Consider the following 18,029-nt stretch of genomic DNA (forward strand, 5'->3'; position numbering starts at 1 on the left):
TGCGCAGTCTGCAAAGCAGTTTTACATATGTTGTTTCATTTGATCCTCAAAACATCTTGGAATTAAAGATGATTTTTGTTAGTCCTATTTTACAGGTGAATAAAGTGAGGCTTGGGGAGGTTGAGGCTTAGCCATAGCTAACATTGCTAAAGCTCTGGCAGGAGTTACTCTTTCTCCTTCTCACTGGCTGGACCCAGCCTTGACCTTGTGATGATGATGATGATGTGCTAGGGGACAGAGCCACAGCACAGAAGGTGCCAAATGCTACCTGCCTACTTGGGACACTCACTTCATACTCTTATGTGAAAGCGAAATGATCTTCTCCGTTACTTTTATTATTAACTTTGATAGCAGGGAGGGCTGTTTGAGCCAACCCTGCACTCACACAACACTGAGGATGAAAGCCTTAAATTTTGTACCCTGGGTGCCTCAGTTTGCTTCACCCTAGTCCTGGCCCTGCTTAATAACACATTTATCCAAGGAATGAATCACTCACTTGAGCTTTACAAGACTGTGTCATTTTTTTTCCCCTGATATTGCCAGTGCAGTTTCTTTGATTGCAAGTCGTAGGAATCAATTCTGGCTAACTTTACCCGAAAAAGATTTTATTGGCAGGCTAGTGTTTAACTCACAGAGGTAACAGGAAGCTGGAGAATCAGGCTTAGAAAAGGACAGAAAGTAGAGATGCTTTGAGAGTTTAGGCAGGCAAGTGAATCAATTCCATGTTTTTCTTCCCTTTCTTGACCAGAGTTTTCTTTGATGAGTCAAAGTCCCTGGAGCAAGGGTTCGATTGGCTGAGCTCAGGTAACATGTCCACACTTTAGCTAAGGAGGGCAGGCACCTTGATGGACAGCTCCACCAAGACTACACAGAAGTGCAGAGTTCCAGATCCCTCTTCCTCCACCTCAGCTGCTCCCAGTGGGCAACTAGGTTCAGATGCCCTGTTTTCAGGCTGGGCTCGAATAGGAGGAGTACCTGCAGCTGAATGTCATGATAACACAAATGCAATTGTGTCTGGCACGTGGGAGAGGATAGTAGAGATTCTGAGCTTTGTAACCTTGCAGACCTTTGTGCTATTTACCAGCTGTTTGTCCCCGGGTAACTTACTAGATCTCTCTGAGCCTGTCTCCTCATGTGTACAATGGGAAGAATAACAGTACCAGCCTTAATGGATTGTTGTGAGAAATGAGATCACTGTAAATGTACAATAGTTAACAAAATGTCTGCATTTAAGTGCTCAATAAATTGTAAATTATAAAATTGTAAAATTATAGTAGGCCTTCCATAAGTACTTATTGTGTGAGTGAATTATCTACCCCTCTCAGTTCTCTAATCCATTTGACTTTTGTTTGTTTTTTGTTTTTGAGACAGTCTCCCTCTGTCACTCGGGCTGGAGTGCAGCGGCATGATCTTGGTTCACTGCAACCTCCGCCTCCCAGTTTCAAGAGATTCTCCTGCCTCAGCCTCCCAAGTAGCTGGGACTACAGGTGTGCACCACCACACCTGGCTAATTTTTGTATTTTTAGTAGAGACGGGGTTTCACCATGTTGGCCAGGCTGGTCTCGAACTCCTGACTTCAAGTGATCTGACTGCCTCAGCCTCCCAAAGTGCTGGGATTAAGGCATCAGCCACCGCACCGGGCAAATATGGCCCATCTTTAGAGTGGTGGGGAGCTTAGAGACAAAATCTTTGCCATGGTCTACAAGACCCTAGATGATCTGGCACTTTACTTCTCAGACTTAATCTATTCCTACTCTCCCCCTAACTTACTGTTTGAGTCTTACATACTAATTTCTAATTCTGTGAACACACAGTTTCTTCTCATCTCTGCGCCTTTGCACTTGCTGTTCCCTCTCCTGGAATGCTCTTCCCCCAGCTCATCACATGGCTTCCATCTTCACTTTATTCAGGCCATGCTCTGTTATCTCCTCTTCCAAGTCTTCCCTGACAACTCTATCATCCAGCCGCTCCACCCTTCTCTTCCCTTAACCTGCTCTAGTCTTCTCCCTAGCACTGCATGTCATATTACTTTGTTTTGTTTTCTGACTTCCCCATTAGTTGTAAGCTCCATGATGGCAGAGATCTTGACTGTCTTGTTCGTAGCTGTATCTCTGCTACCTAGAACATATCTATTCTAGTACATAATATGGGGTCAATATCTTATTTTGACCGTGTAAAATAACGGTTGCATCATTGAATAAACAAAAATGACCTATGGGTAAATGGAAGGTCTCTATGAACTTGACTTATACTTAAATCTTTCTAAACCCTTACAGATTAATCATGGCCCTTCTCACATAGAATTATTGTCAAATACAATCCCTGCCACCACAACAAAAGGCTCTTTGCCTAGGCTGAAGTGCAGTGGCGTGATCTCGGCTCACTGCAACTTCCACTCGCTAGGTTCAAGCAATTCTCCCGCCTCAGCCTCCCAAGTAGCTGGGATTACAGGTACCTGCTGCCACACCTGGCTAATTGTTTTTTTTTTTGTATTTTTATTAGAGACGGGGCTTCACCATGTTGGCCAGGCTGGTCTCGAACTCCTGACCTCAAGTGATCTACCCACCTTGGCCTCCCAAAGTGATGGGATTACAGGCGTGAGCCACTGTGCCCATCCTAAAAGGATTTTTACCGCTCATAAATGTCAAAACCTTCATTTATCTGCTAAAGGAAATAGAACTAGCATTTATCATGGGTTTACTATGTGCCAAGAGTTATACTGGAGGCTGTTATACACATTATCACACTTAAAACTGTCAACTTTCTATGGCATATTAGTGTGCCCATTTTGCAGATGAGAAAGATTGAAGATTAGAGATGTGAAAAGCTTGCTAAGGCACCTCAGCCTGGCTGGTACTCAGTCGGTCTGACTTTCTCTTTACACTACTCAGTGGAAACAGCATTCCACTGCACATTTAATTCTTCATTTTTTTCACACTTATTAATCTTGGATATAGATGAGACTATGTATTAAGGTCTTTACATGATTTATCTCATTTGATCCTCATGTTTCTAGGAAGCACATACTGCTATCACCTTTATTTTAAAAATGAGGAAACTGAGGCACAGAGACTTTAGACATTTGCCCACGGTTACCTGGTTGAATGGTGAAGCCAGTATTTAAACCCAGCTCTATTTAATTTCAAGGCCTCTGTCTTTTCTGCAATAGCGCGCTGTCTCTGTTAAGACCACTGTCAGCCTCAGATAGAAAGAGAAGAAAAATGGCTAAAACAGGCGAATAAAGTATCATTAAGAAAATTCATGGCGACTTGGTTCTTGAAACGGGAAGCAAAAGGGCAGGAGGCAGACAGCCAGTCTAGCACCAGCGCTTGCAGGCTAGGGGTTCACATAACTCACAATAACTTAATTTGCGAAGATCGTTCTTCCAGGAACTGGGGGTGGGGGACGTGGTTATGGTGTATTTTTGTGAGTGGAGCCCAGGAAGGTGCCGGACTCTTGGTGAGCAGTGGCTGTCAGCCCCTGGAAGGCGCGCTCAAGCCGCCTGCGGGAGACCAGCGCCCTCTGCTGGCATCGGAAGCCACCTTCCAACATCAAGCAAGCCGGTTGTGTGTTGGGGGGTGGGGGTGTGTGTGTGTGTGTGTCACTGGGGAAGCAATGAGATTTGAAAATTTGTGTGTGTGTGTGTGTGGCATTGGGGAAGCAATGAGATTTGAAAATTTGTGTGTGTGTGTGTGTGTGTGTGGCATTGGGGAAGCAATGAGATTTGAAAATTTTCATTTTTTTTTTGAGACAGGGTCTCACTCTGTCGCCCAGGCTGGAGTGCAGTGGCGTGATCATGGCTCACTGTAGCCTTGACCTCCTGGGCTCAAGCTATCCTCCTGCCTCAGCCTCCCAAGTAGCTGTGACTACAGGCATGCGCCACCATGCCCAGGTAATTTTAAAGTTTTTTGTAGAGATGGGGACCTCACTATGTTGCCCCGGCTGGTCTTGAACTCCTGGGCTCAAGTGATCCTCCTGCCTTAGCCTCCCAAAGTTTTGGGATTACAGGCATGAGCCACTGCAGCTGGCTGAGATTTGCAAAATTTCTAATGCACACAGTAAATAAAAATAATAGCTGCCACTTAGCAATATAACATTGGGGTGGGGATCAGGGGCTGTTTAAGGATTTTACATTAATTTATTTACTCCTAGGGACTTTACATACCGCATCTAATTTAACCTTTACCCCGACCCCCTGAATTAGGAATTATTGTTATGACTTTGATTTTTCACACGAGGAAGCTGACAGAGAGATTAGGTCATTTGCTGTACCGCTATTAAGTGGCAGATCTGGGGCTTGAACAAGTGGACTCTGACCTTCCAGGTCTATGCCCTGGAAATGACCACGTTGCCCTTCTTTGGGTCTGGAGTGCCCCCTGGGAAGTCTCCTTGTACAGAACCTCACTCAGAGCAGACACACAGCAAGGGCTCAGTGCTTCTGAAAATGGTAACCAGGCTGGGACTTGGTGGTGAGTTTGCTGCTTTTTGTATTCAAGCTCAGAGAGGCTGTAGACTCGCTGGGTGGCTGGCCTTAAAATCCCCTGCATCTGTCTGAACCAGAGACAAGCCCCCAGCCAGTGCTCAGCTTGGCCCCTGGGATCTACTTGTCCAATAGTAACAACATTACAATAGTACAACATTTTGTTTGGCTACAACAAAGCAGACAGTCCTAATGAACAATGCAAAACATGTAGCACCCAGGGAGGCACCAGTACTGACAGATCAGAACAGACAGCCCCCACTCCCCAGGGTCCCAGGAGACAGTCCCTCTGCCTCCCCCACAGTATATCCAAGGCTTTAACCCTTTTACTTACTGGAATGTGGGGCATTGGAGGTGGAAGATGAGGTCAGGGTTGCTGGGGAAGAGTGGTTTGAGGCAGCTACTATTTACCAATGAATATGGAAGAATTTCAATATTTTAACAGTTGGTGTGGTTATGCTGGCTGAATACTGCCATCCTTACTGTGGGTCCTGGGGTAATAGTAGGAACTAACTCATGGGTCTGGTGCAGGGGTTACACAAAGAAAAGCAAGTAAAGGTCCTGCTTCTACTTCAGTTGGTCTTAATGGCCTGAACAGATGTGTGTGGGGGGGGGGGCAGTTGTTGGGGTGGGGAGAATGAGCTAGTCTTGCTGACTCCGGACCCTGTCTCACCATCCATTGAGTTCATCCTCTTCAATTGTAGCTGAGTCCTGGAACCCAGAGACTGGGGCGGGTTGGGGTATTCCTTAACTGGTGTATGGTCACTTTGCTTCACTAGACACCTCCTTGAGTTTTACAGAACTGGCTCAGTTTGTCCAGAGCAGCTGCCCATTTGTTGAAAAGTTGAGGCAGCCACGATAGAGGAAGTGAAGGCCTGGCTGTGGAGGGCTGGCTGCGGGAAGTGACCATGAGGCGAGGCTCTGGTTTATCTAGGAAGACCTCTACATATGATCGTCTATCTATTCTTTCCACAAACATCTGTTGAGTGCTCCGTGTCTGCTAGCTAGTGGCTGTATGTTAGTGATCAAAACAAACATGGTCCCTGTCCTCCTAGCATTCACCGTGATACAGGGGAGACAGACAGCATATAAAGAAGCAAACAAACATATCAGTGTGACTATAAACTGTGATAAATGTAATAGGAAAATGGTTAGGCTCACCTCCCCACATCCAGCAATCAAAGCAGGAGGAGAGCGTAGTCATGGAGGTCCTCCCTGTGGAGGTGATGATTCTGTTGAGACCTGGTGGAAGAATAGGAGTTCCAGGTAAGAAGTGAAAGGTGGGGTGTTCCAGGTAGAAGGAACAGCAAAAAAAAAAAAATCATGACTTCAACTGGGTGGCTGGATTACAAAAGCAGAGAGAAGAGAAGAGAAGGGTTAAGGAGAAGGCAGCTACTACTAAGGGCCTTGTTAGCCCTGCTGTAGAGAGGGTTAGTTTTATTCTATGTATAATAGGAATCCATTGGAAGCTTGCAAACAGGGGAATGACAAAATCTGATTTAAGTTTTGAAAAATATCTAGTTGGTTGCTGTGACCAGATTGTGTTGAGACTAGCTTGTAGAATACAAAGATGGAAGCAAGAAGTCCGAGTGGGATGCAAATATTAAAAAGCCCCCACCCTCATAGGAAAAGACTGATTGTTCTATGGCCTTAGTAATAAGTAACCACCAGAACTGGTCTTAAGCCTAATAGGTTAATGGCAACTCATCTCACTGAATCTGCATCTGAAACCAACCAATCAGTGATAGTCTGTGCTTTGAGAATCAGCCAAGCTGCCCCAGATTCACTGCAGTGAGTGTGTTTCTCAGGCTGGTGTCACCCCTCTATCTGCTTGGAAACCAAACTCATCCCCAAACAAATTATTCCCCAAACCTATATAAGATTAACAGTTTGTTTTGCTCATCCAGACTATACCTGACCATCAAAGGGCTCCTGTGCTTAAAGAAGCAAGAAATGCAGCTGGTTGCAGACACTAAGGAGTGGTTTTATCCTCCAGTAGAGGTTGCCTTAGGCTGATCAGGCTGCTACAACAAAATACCACAGGCTGGGTGGCTTATAAACAACAAATATTTATTTCTTACAGTTCTAGGGGCTGGGAAGTCCAAGATCAAAGTGTCATCAGATTTGATGTCTAATGAGGGCTGCCTTATTGGTTCACAGATGGCCATCTTCTCACTGTGTCTTCATATGGCAGAAGGGGAAAGGAGCTCTCTGAAGTCTCTTTTTTAAAGGGCACCAGTCCCATTCATGAAGGTTCCACACTCATGACCTAATCACCTCCTAAAAGCCCCACTCTAAATAAAATCACATTGGGGATTAGTTTTCAACATATGAATGGGCGGTGGGGTGGAGGGTAGGGGCACATGAAGCAGCTATTCAGTCTATAGCAGGGGTCTTGAGAGTCATCCAGGCTGTCAATGGTGGTGGTCTGTTCTCTTGTCACTGCTGAAGATGTCATCCTGGGGTTTATTCTCTGATCCTCCCTGGGCCAGGCACCTATGGCTGACAAACCCTTTTCTGAAGGACATTATCTTTCTTTGAAGATTTTATGTTTTTATTTAGGTGTACAGTTGCATCTTGTCTCAGGGGATGTTCTGCCCCTTCAAGGGAATGTGTCAATCGGGGTTGAGTCAGGAGACAGAAACCACACCAGTTATTTGAACAGACATAAGTCAATATAAAGAATTGTTAACTGGGTATAAAGTTGTTAAGTAGGTCTCTGGAAAGGATCAAAAGAACTCTAAGGTCTCATGGCGGTAGTGACTGCAGAAAGCATCTACCACCTCTAGGGCTGAAAGGAACAAAGGAAAGACATTGGAATTATTAAGACTTAGAATCTGGTCTGCAAGTTTTGAAGAAACTTGCAAACTGGACTCAGCTGGTGTTACAAGAAGACACTGCACCGCTGTTGCCAAGGTGAATAAGTGATGCTCAAAACAATTCCGCAAACAGGAAAGAGCAAAGCCTTTTCCTCTTCTAGACTTGTAGCTCCCTTGAGCACCCCCATTAGCAGAGACTAACAGAGCTGCTGGTGAAGCAGAAGTGCAGTTTTTCAGAATTCCAGCTCCAGCACCACAGACCAGGGTATGGAAAGGTAGGTTTGGAGCTGAGAGCCAGCAGCTTAATAACTGGAACAGGGGACATTATATTTCTCTGTTTCTATCCTGTTTTTACAAAGCGTTTAATTATCAGAGGTCAGCCTCATTTCTAAAATTTGGGAGACTTATCTCATTGTCACCTCAAGTGCTTCTCTTAAGTTGCTTTCCATTTGGTTGTGGGAGCAGATGCATGTACAATCAGCTGATTCTTAGCAACATGTGATGCTTTTGGTGAATGAAGGGCCGGAGGAAGTGGCGGAATATGGGGACATGTGGGGACAGTTCAGCCTGAATGGTTCTAATCCTTAGAAGTGGCACAATGCATTTGTACTAGGCATTGAAGCATGAGTGATGAGTAAAATTCCAACTGAGTTGACAAAAGAGTCACTGTAAGGTCCATTTTACAGAAGAAGAAACTGAGGCCCAGAGAGTTCGTTTCTGGAGTCACGAAGAACCACGTCCGTCCATCCAACTGCTTAGCCTGGAGTCCCAAACCATTGCCCTGTGGCCATAGCTTGCAATTTCTTCAGGTTTATCATCCTATAAAACTGGAATAATGATATTCGCCTTTTGGGGTAGTGGTGAGGGTTAACTGGTGTCATATATTGAAAACATAAACCCATTTTGGAAGACAGATGCTGGGCACATTTCCACTCCCACTCACCAGCCTTGCTACTTGTAGTTCAAATTCGTGCCTCAGCAAAGTTATAAATCAGTCCGTGTCATAGATCTGAAGGTGGGAGGGGTGGTGGTGTTCTTACATAGTTGAAACCAAGAACATAAAATCCTTGAATGTCATTATCTCAGTGAATGCTAATAATAAGGATAATGATAATAATGGTAATATGCTTCCACTTAATGAATACCTACTATGTATGTGCCAGGTATTTTACATATATTATATCACTTTTGCCTATTCGGCAAATAGGTATTTAGTGTGCGACACATGCCTGGCATTGTGTTAACGCTAACTGCCATAATGAAACTGAGTGGTAGGTCTTATCATTCCTGTTTAACAGATGATGAGGTTGAGACTCACCCTTCTGGCCTCTTTTCTCATTTGTACAATATGGACAATAATAATCCTACCCCTAGGATGCATCAGGGATTACAGTTCATATAGCATATTGCCTGGGACATAGCAGATACTCAATACATGCTTGTTACTTAATAGATTAGCACTACTGTTGCTGCTAGTGCAACTACTGCTCAGGGTCACAGGGCTAGCAAATGGCCTGACTCCACAGCCACTGCTCTGTCCCCTCTGTCATGCTCTTTATGCTAAGTCAGTCTTTCTACTATGGCTGCCTTCCCACAAAGGCAGGCCTGGCTTTACTGTAAATTCTGTTGGAAGAAAAGGAAGAGCAGCCAGAGGGTACCAAGTCACAGCAGAAACAGCTGTTTCGAAACAGAGGCAGGTTCCAGGAGTAGCTATTATCATTTTTTTTCTCATAAAAGTGATTATGCATGATTGGGTCAAGATGGCAGATGGGACACTTAACAGCAGCCTCGCCCCACCCCTAAATATCTAGAAATAACAGAAATGTGTGTGTGTGTGTTCCAAAACCATATGGAAAATCAGGAAGGCATATGCCTCCAGTGGTTTAGAAACTACAAAAGATGAGATTAAAGAGAAGTGAAAACAGCCTCAAACACACAAGGCAGTAACTAATGGGTGTCATTCCAAGGGTGGTACATACCTAGAGCCGAGAGGTTGGGGACATAGGATAGATTTGGAGCGGTGCAATAGAAGCTGTCAGGCATGGTGACCAGCTCCCTGCCATCCACCCTGCTTTGGCTAAATAGTAAGTTACATAAGTGTCTCCCCATAGATGGCAGCAGTAAGTCTGAATGCAAAACTGTGTCCTGGGTGGGCAGGTTGAGAAACAGAGGTCTCCAAGTCCAGAAAACAAATTTATATTCTATCCCTGGAGTTAGACTGTGGTGAACAGAGAAAGCACTTTCAGATAGGCTGACAAGAAATTTTAAACTTCAAAATAAAAACATAGCCAAGAGTCACCAGATATTTGGAAAACCCAGCACATGAAACAGTAACATCAAAAACAACAAACCAAAGAACTTACACCTGAGGAAATAAAGAGAGCAAATAGAACCAGACTATGGAATAAGTATCATTATATACCTTGGACAAATGGCAGAGCCTACTGTATTAATTTTTTAAAAAAATAAAAAATGCATCGAGGTTTTAGAAATTAAAAAAAATTATTCTTGAAATAAAAATCTCAATAGATGGGTTGAATAGCAAAATGGATTGAAGAGTATATCAGTGAATCAGAATATCATGCTAAGTAATTCTCCCAGAATGCAGTGCAAAACAATAAATAGACGGGTAGAATGAACAAAATGTTATGAGACATGAATGACAGATGTAAAAGTTCCACTATCTGCTTAATGTGAATTAGAGGAGAGAAGAAAATTAAGGAAGGACAGTGCCTAAAGCAAGGCAAAAATTTAAGACAATTTCTTAGAAATTGGAAATACTTATATTGAGGGGAACCAGTGAATATTTACAGGAAGAATGTAAAAACACTGACATGTAAGTAAATCATGATGAAATTTCAGGACACTAAAGATAAGGAGGAAACTGAATGTTTTCAGAGTGAAAAAAACTAGGCAGGATGGAATAAGAATAAGATTGATACCAGACTTTACATTTGCAACATAGTAAGTAAGAAAACAAAATAACATCTTTAAAGTTTTCTGGTGAAAATACTTGTGAACTTATGATTCTTGTTAAAGTGAACAAAATGTGGCCTGAGAAGGACTCCATGCTTGTGGACTAACCATAACCTAACTTAATAGACAAGATCGAAAACCTAGCTTAAGAGTATGCATCTGTAACAGTAGCTGAGTCGTGGCCAATCCCAGCAGCCATACTCCAATCACTCACACGCTGCTCAGTGTTCAAACTGTGTTCAGATAAGTCAAAGCCGACCTGTTACCAATCCAGCTGTTTCTTTCTCTTTTTTTTTTTTTTTGAGACGGAGTCTCGCTCTGTCCCCCAGGCTGGAGTGCAGTGGCGCGATCTCGGCTCACTGCAAGCTCCGCCTCCCGGGTTCACGCCATTCTCCTGCCTCAGGCTCCCGAGTAGCTGGGACTACAGGCCACCACCACCACGCCCAGCTAATTTTTTCTATTTTTTAGTAGAGACGGGGTTTCACCGTGTTAGCCAGGATGGTCTGGATCTCCTGACCTCGTGATCTGCCCGCCTCGGCCTCCCAAAGTGCTGGGATTACAGGCGTGAGCCACCGCGCCCGGCCTGTTTCTTTACCTCACTTCCAATTTCTGTGTGTCACTTTCCTTTTTTTGTCTATAAATTTGTTCTGATCATGAGGCATCCCTGAAGTCTCTCTGAATCTACTGTGATTCTGGAGGCTGCCCGACTTGTGAATTGTTTTTTCTTCTTGCTCAATTAAACTCCATTAAGTTTAATATGAAGTATTCTTTTAACATTCTTTAACCAGCCAAACTGCAAGTGAATGTGAGGACATCATAAAGACATTTTAAGACACACAAACAGATTCAAAAAGTTTATAATTCACTGTCCACATAGAGTAACCTTTCTCAACGGTACCACTGGCATTTGGGGTGGAACAATTCTTCATTGTGTAAGACGGATCCACACATTGCAGGTTGCTTAGTGTCCTTTACCATCATCCATTAAATGCCAGTAGCATTTCTCCTCCCTGTGACAATACACAACAGCCCCACATTTGGAAGGGGTGCTGTATCACCTCTGGTTGAGAAACCATGGTGTAGAAAATATATTCAAAGAGAAAATAAATCTAGGAAGAAAAAAAGGGATATAAGAAGCACAGGTGAGCAAGAAAATCAGTAAAATTTACTTTTAAGTCTAAATAAATTATAACAATAAACCTATAATAATAAACCAAAATCTGAGATAACTCAGGATGGAGAGTTATGAAGTCTGGAAAGAAGGTAAGAGAGAGAAGTAAAAGCATGCTAGGAGCCTCATTTTATTTATACAATTAGCTCTGGATGTCAATTAATAATATGCATAACTATGTGTATAAAAATATAAAGATACAGAAACTAAACATATACTTTTCAAGTCATTAGAAGAAAAGTTAGATGGGAACAAGTAAAATGCTAGCAGCTAACCAAAGGTCAGGGATGAAAAAAAACCACAAAAACAGCATATAAAATAGAAAGCACAAGGTAAATTGGTAGAAAATGTGCAAATATATCAGTAACCATAATAAATACGACTATATCAAATTCGCTGCTAAAAGACAGTGACTTTCAAATTGAGTTTAAAAAGAGTCAAACCGTGTGTTGTTGTATAAGAGACAGTAAAACAGTGTAATATAGAAAGATTGAAAATAAAGAGTTGGAAAAGGTAACTGGGAAAATGCCAGGAAAAGGAAAGCAAGTGGTACAAGCAATCTTACCATTCGACAAAACGGATTTTAAGAAAAAAATAATAATTGTTACTCAAAAAGACAAAAAATAATATTTCATAGTGATAAAATAATCAATCTACTAATCAGTTTAGCCTTATGCTTGTGTGTGCCTAGTAACATAGGATTGAAATTTGTAATACAAAAACTGAGAATTATAAGGAGAAAACAAATACATGACTTCGTGGGAAACTTTACCTTTAGAAATCTATAGAACAAGTAGTCAAAAATCAAGTAAGAAACAAAGATCTAGTACCATGATCAACAAGTTTTTATTATTAATATTATTACTATTTATTTATTACTATTTTATTTACTATTTTATTGTATTTATTACTATTGTTCTATCACCTAGGCTGGAGTGCAGTGGTGCCATCTCAGCTCACTGCAGCCTGAACTTCCCAGGCTCCAGCAATCCTCTCATCTCAGCCTCCCAAGTAGCTGGGACCACAAGTGCACACCACCATGCCTGGCTAATTTTTGTATTTTTGGTAGAAATGGGGTTTCACCATGTTGCCTAGGCTGGTCTCAAACTCCTGAACTCAAGCGATTTACCCACCTCGGCCTCCCAAAGTGCTGAAATCACAGACATGAGCCACTGCACCCAGCCCACCAAGTTTAATCAAATAAATTTACATAGAGACAAATGTTTGCCTTTTTCAAACACACATAATAACTTTATAAGAATTGTCCTGACTTGAAATAATAGCTTTTTTTCCTTTTAACTTTTGATTTCTTCTTTTCTCTCCAATGATACTGCCTGCTTCTCCTCTTCCCAGGTAACATTGCTAGCAGAGTGACTGTATCCATCTATATCTTTATTCATGCTCATAAAATCATATCTAAATATTTACATATATGTAGATTTCTCTTCCTATAGCTTACAAAAATAGAACCACAGTTTATAAATTTCTCTGCATCTTTCAGAAATGGAAGATGGAAGTGCTCTCAAGTCAGTAGACAGAGGTTTCGGTTATTCTTGTTAAACGGCTGCATTATGTCATGATATAAATGTACTGCAATTTACTCAATAATTCTCCTGTCTATGGGCATTCACGTTGTTTTCAGGTTTTTTCCCCCCATTGCAATCATGATCACTGTTGATGTGAACATCCATAGACACATATATTCTGGTGTTTTTATTTCTATGGGAAGAATTCCCATGCGTGGGATTGCCGGGTGAAAGAATGTGTGGAGTTGTTTTCTTTTGATATACGTTGCCAGATTGCTCTCCAACAAGGTCACAGCTGCTGGCGATGCGGTGAAGAGCGTCCCTTTCCAGCCTGTAGTAGGTGTTATCATGTTCCCAATTTGCTAGTCTGATGTGAGTAAAGTGATAACTCATTGTTGTATAATTTCCATTTCCTTAACTCTTAAGGAGACCGAACATCTTTTTACATTTATTCGACATTTGGACTTGTTCTTCTGGGAATTGTCTAGGATAGTTTTGATCATTTTTATTCTGATACCATTTTTATTCTGATATGCACATAGGTATTAACCCTTTATCTGCCATCTGATTTGCTGATAAATGGAACGATCTCATCAAGTACTAGGTTGATATAATGTCACATGTTTTCTTCTAAAATGGTTTCTTTTTTTAGATTTAAGTCTTTAATTCATCTGGAGCTCATTTCTGTCTAAATGACATAAAATAAAGTCCCAATTTTATTTCTTCTGTCTCTGCAATGTCCAATACAGTAGCCATAGCCACTTGTGGCTATTGAGCACTTGAAATATCACACTTCAAAGCTGGAATGGGCTCTAATTCTAAAATATACACTGATTTCCAAGACTCAGTATGGAAAACAAAGACTGTAAAATGTCTAATTTATAACTTTTATATTGATCATATGTTGAAATGTGAATGTTTTGGATGCATTAGAATAAATAAAATATTATGTAAATTAACTTTGTATATTTCTTTTTACTTCTTAATGTGGTTACTAGAAAAATTTTAGGCCAGGCATGGTGCCTCACGCCTGTAATCTCAGCACTTTGGGAGGCTGAGGTGGGAGGACTGCTTGAGCCCAGGAGTTTGAGACAAGCCTGGACAACACAGTGAGATCCCATCTTTAAAAAATTTTTTTTAAAAATTAACCAGGCATGGCGATGTATGCCTGTGGTCCCACCTACATGGGAGGCTGAGGCAGGAGGATTGCTTGATACTGGGAGGTTGAGGCTGCAGTGAGCCATGTTAGAGACACAGCACTCCAGCTTGGGTGACAGAACGAGACCCTGTCTCAAAAAAAAAAAAGACATTTTAATTACATGCGTAGCTTACATTATATTTCTATTGGACAGCTCTATTTCAGATGATCAGTTGCGCCAGAGCTATTTCTTAAACATTTTTGCTTTCTTTCACTTATCTTTTATCTGCCTCATGAGGGGTATATCTATTTTATTTCTCATAGTAGATATCTGTCTTATTCATCACTTGCCATCATCTTTGAATAGCCCTTTTCTGTTGGGAGAAATTCACAATCATGAGTTTCACCTCTCCAGGGTAGGAGTTAGACCTCAAATTCCCAATCTCTCTCACAGTTAAGATGTGCATATTTGACATTTGTAGAATGAACTGGAAGTCAGTTACATGAGGGATCAAGTTCTGCATGGAGTTTTTATTTCCATAGGCCCAGGTGGCACATGCAACCAGCTTTGATGGTGGCGGTTCCAGAAGAGGTTGCGAGGTCAAGGCCCTGCCTTTGGTGGGTGGTAACAGCAGTGGCAGTTTCTTTATCAGGCCAGCACTGGGTATACTTTGGGCATTGCTTAACCTTGAATCTGACTTTTCAGCCCTCCCAATAATACTGTGAGCTACTCGGCCAGGCATTTGGGGAGGCTGAAGTGGGCAGATCACTTGAGGTCAGGAGTTTGAGACCAGCCTGAGCAACATGGTGAAGCCCACAAAAATTAATCAGGCGTGGTGATGTGTGCCCATAGTCCCAGCTACTCGGGTGGCTGAAGCAGGAGAATCGCTTGAACCTGGGAGGCAGAGGCTTGCAGTGAGCTGAAATCATGCCACTGTACTCCAGCCTGGGCAATAGAGTGATATTCCTTCTCAAAAAAAAAAAAAAAAAATACTATGAGCTACTCAATGTCTTTTTAATAAACTTGATTTCTGCTTAATCATCCAAATCAGCTTCTGTTGCTCGCAATATAGAATCCTGACTGACATACTGGGATTTTTTTTTTTCCTTAAAGACATAGATTTTGGATTTATTTTTTCCTGCTATTTCCCCCTACTATTTCTAAAATATTATCTTCCATCTTAATGAGTTTCCCCTTCCCCCAGCTAATTTTCTTGTCCTTTTTCTATTTCCCAAGAATATTGTTTTAGCCTGGATTCTCCAGAAAACAGAGCCTTTGGCAAGTTTGTATGCTAACACCTCACTGGGGAGTGCAACCTTGGAGAAACCAGATTGAGGGAAAAATGAGGCAAGAAGGAGAAGCGCAAAGACAACAGGCATTACTGAGAGGACCCGAGTTTTGTAATTAATGAAGCTAACTGCTTGGACTCACAGTACATCTTCAGATCTTCAGAGAAGTTGTATGAACTACCCTGTCTTGGAACATCCTCAGGAGGAGAAAGTGAGTAGAATTTAACCATGGCTCCTTCGTGTCTCTCAAAGTCTCCCTCACAGGGCATTAACTCTCCAGCACGTTCAGGCTGTATTACCTGGTCTCTCCAGACAGCAGCTGGGGAAGCCAGAGCCTTCCAGACCAATCTAGCTAGTGCAGGTATTAGCTTGTCTCTCCTTTTCTGACAGTGCCACTGTGGGGATCCTCCATCTATAGTGTAGTCAATGGCAGAGGCATTGACCTGGTTCCATGACCAGGGACTAGCTTGCTGTCCCCTGTAGCTCTCTTCTATCTAGGATTGAAGGCAAGGGGTTTAGGCCTGAGGTTGGTGAGTATGGGGCTTAGGGAGAAGATATCACAGAGAGATCTATGGCAGTGCATACCAAGTCTGGTACATTCCACTTTGCACCATTCAGACCTACTTTCACCCTCTTATAATATCTGGAGCACATATAAGAACGATGCCTTCATTTCGTCTCCTAGGGGAGAGATGCCAGTCAGTCCTCCAAGGTGGTGACTTGTTGCAGCTTCTGGCAATTTTAGAGGGTTGGCAAACCAAGTACAGATTTTGCTGCTGTAACCTGTTCCAGGATAGTAATTCCAATTCATTGTCTTCCTCCTCTGCTACCTATTCTGGATTTCCCTCCCTCTTGGCTATTATGCAACTGAAATGGGTTGCTTCCTGGTGGAGTGACTGAGACCTTCCTCCTCAAGGGCTCTGAGGGATCTGAGCCCTTGCTTTTGTCTAACTGTAGTTGCTGCAGGGAATTTAGGACTGTCCTTTGCATGGAAGTCCTAAGAGATGCCCAGGGATTCCCTGGATTCTCATTGTGTAGCAGTTATCCTAGCTCCTCATGTTACAGGGTGGATTATCTCAGCAGGTAAAACCATTCTTTCTTTATCTGCTAGTCAACTGGCATGAACGGCCAAAATGGCCCCAAATGGCCAGCTGGTTTGAGAGAGGCTAATCTTACTTCCAATCCTTTGCTCCTGGGGATATCACACCATATATTGGCCATTAATTCAGTGTATGTATCATATTCTGGAGGAAAGCACCTCATCCCCAAAAGGTGTCGTCTCCAAGCTGGTACCTTAACTAAACCTTGGAGAGGCCATTTCTGTCAGTCTGATTGCTTTTGGGTGATGATGTATAGCCTTGCTACTTAAAGTTTGTGTGTGTGTGTGTGTGTGTGTGTGTGTGTGTGTATGTGTGTGTAGGGGACCAGTAGCAGCAGAAGAACCTGGGAGCATTTTAGAAGTGCAAATTCTCAGCCAGCTGTGGTGGCTTACACCTGTAATCCCAGCACTTTGGAGGCCAAGGCAGGAAGATCACTTGAGCTCAGAGTTCAAGACCAGCCTGCACAACATAGTGAGGCCCTGCCTCTACAAAGACAAAAAAATTAGCCAGGCTCAGTGGTGTGCATCTGCAGTGAGCTGAGCCATTATTGCAACAGTGCAGTCTATCCTGGGTGACAGAGCAAGACCCTGTCTTAAAAAGAATTGCAAATTCTCAGGCTCCCCTCCAGACCTACTGAAGCAGAATCTGCATTTTAACAAGATTCCTAGGTGATCTGTATGCACAATAAAGTTTGATATCTGGTTTACATGGTAAGACCTATGTGATGTTCACTGAAGCAGGGCAATAGTTGATGTCAGAGGAGGAAGCGTGGGGTACAGGGTTGTTATGGATCTGTAGCAATACATAAACTGAGTCATATACAAGTATTAAGTTTATTTATTGACAAAGTTACTTAAGCCTATACAACTTCCATTGACTGCAGCTTTTTCTGTCTTCCATTAGCTTTTGAATGACGAGGTCTCCTTTCCATTGTTTTCCAGATAATTTGTAATTTTATTTTTTATTTCCTTTGATCCGAGGGTTACCTAATACTGTATTTCTTACACTTAATTTCCAAATCAATAGCATATTTTGGTAATATTTTAAATTATTTACTTCTCTTTTTATTGGATGATGAATGGAAAAGATAGCCTATAAAATACCTAATTTATTTAATTTTTCAAGATTTTCCTTATGACCCAATAGAAGATAAATTTTGGTAAATACTCCATGTATGTATAAAAATCTATATTCTGTAGTTGAAGAAATACTTATTTGAGTTTGCTGATTCTATTTTTAATCCTTCTACGCATCCATTTTTCCTGTTAGAGCTACTGATTTTGAAACAGACATGTTGAAGTCTCCCATCGAAATTGTATTTTTATGAGGCTCTCTTTATATTTCTAATGCTTTTTTGCTTTCTATATTTATTTGCTATGTCATTTGATGCATAAAGTTTTATGCCCATTAAATCCTCTTCTTAAATTTTGTAGTAATAATATCCCTCTTTATCCAGTTTGGAATTTTATTCTTAAAATCCAACCCATGTGATGTGGATATTGCTACTCAAACTTTTTGTTTGTTTCCAG

At 42.0% G+C, this 18,029-nt stretch overlaps 1 long non-coding RNA gene across 1 annotated transcript in view; it reads left to right on the plus strand.

The window, feature by feature from the left end:
• The window catches only part of LOC129021626 (uncharacterized), a 38,063-nt gene that overhangs the window by 796 nt on the left and 19,238 nt on the right, over positions 1–18,029 (plus strand). Inside the window, exon 2 of the long non-coding RNA XR_008496096.1 lies at positions 15,348–15,611. This is a non-coding gene — a long non-coding RNA (uncharacterized LOC129021626). The remainder of the gene's footprint in view (positions 1–15,347; positions 15,612–18,029) is intronic.

This window comes from Pongo pygmaeus, chromosome 21 (assembly GCF_028885625.2).
Source record: "Pongo pygmaeus isolate AG05252 chromosome 21, NHGRI_mPonPyg2-v2.0_pri, whole genome shotgun sequence".
Lineage (NCBI taxonomy): Eukaryota > Metazoa > Chordata > Mammalia > Primates > Hominidae > Pongo > Pongo pygmaeus.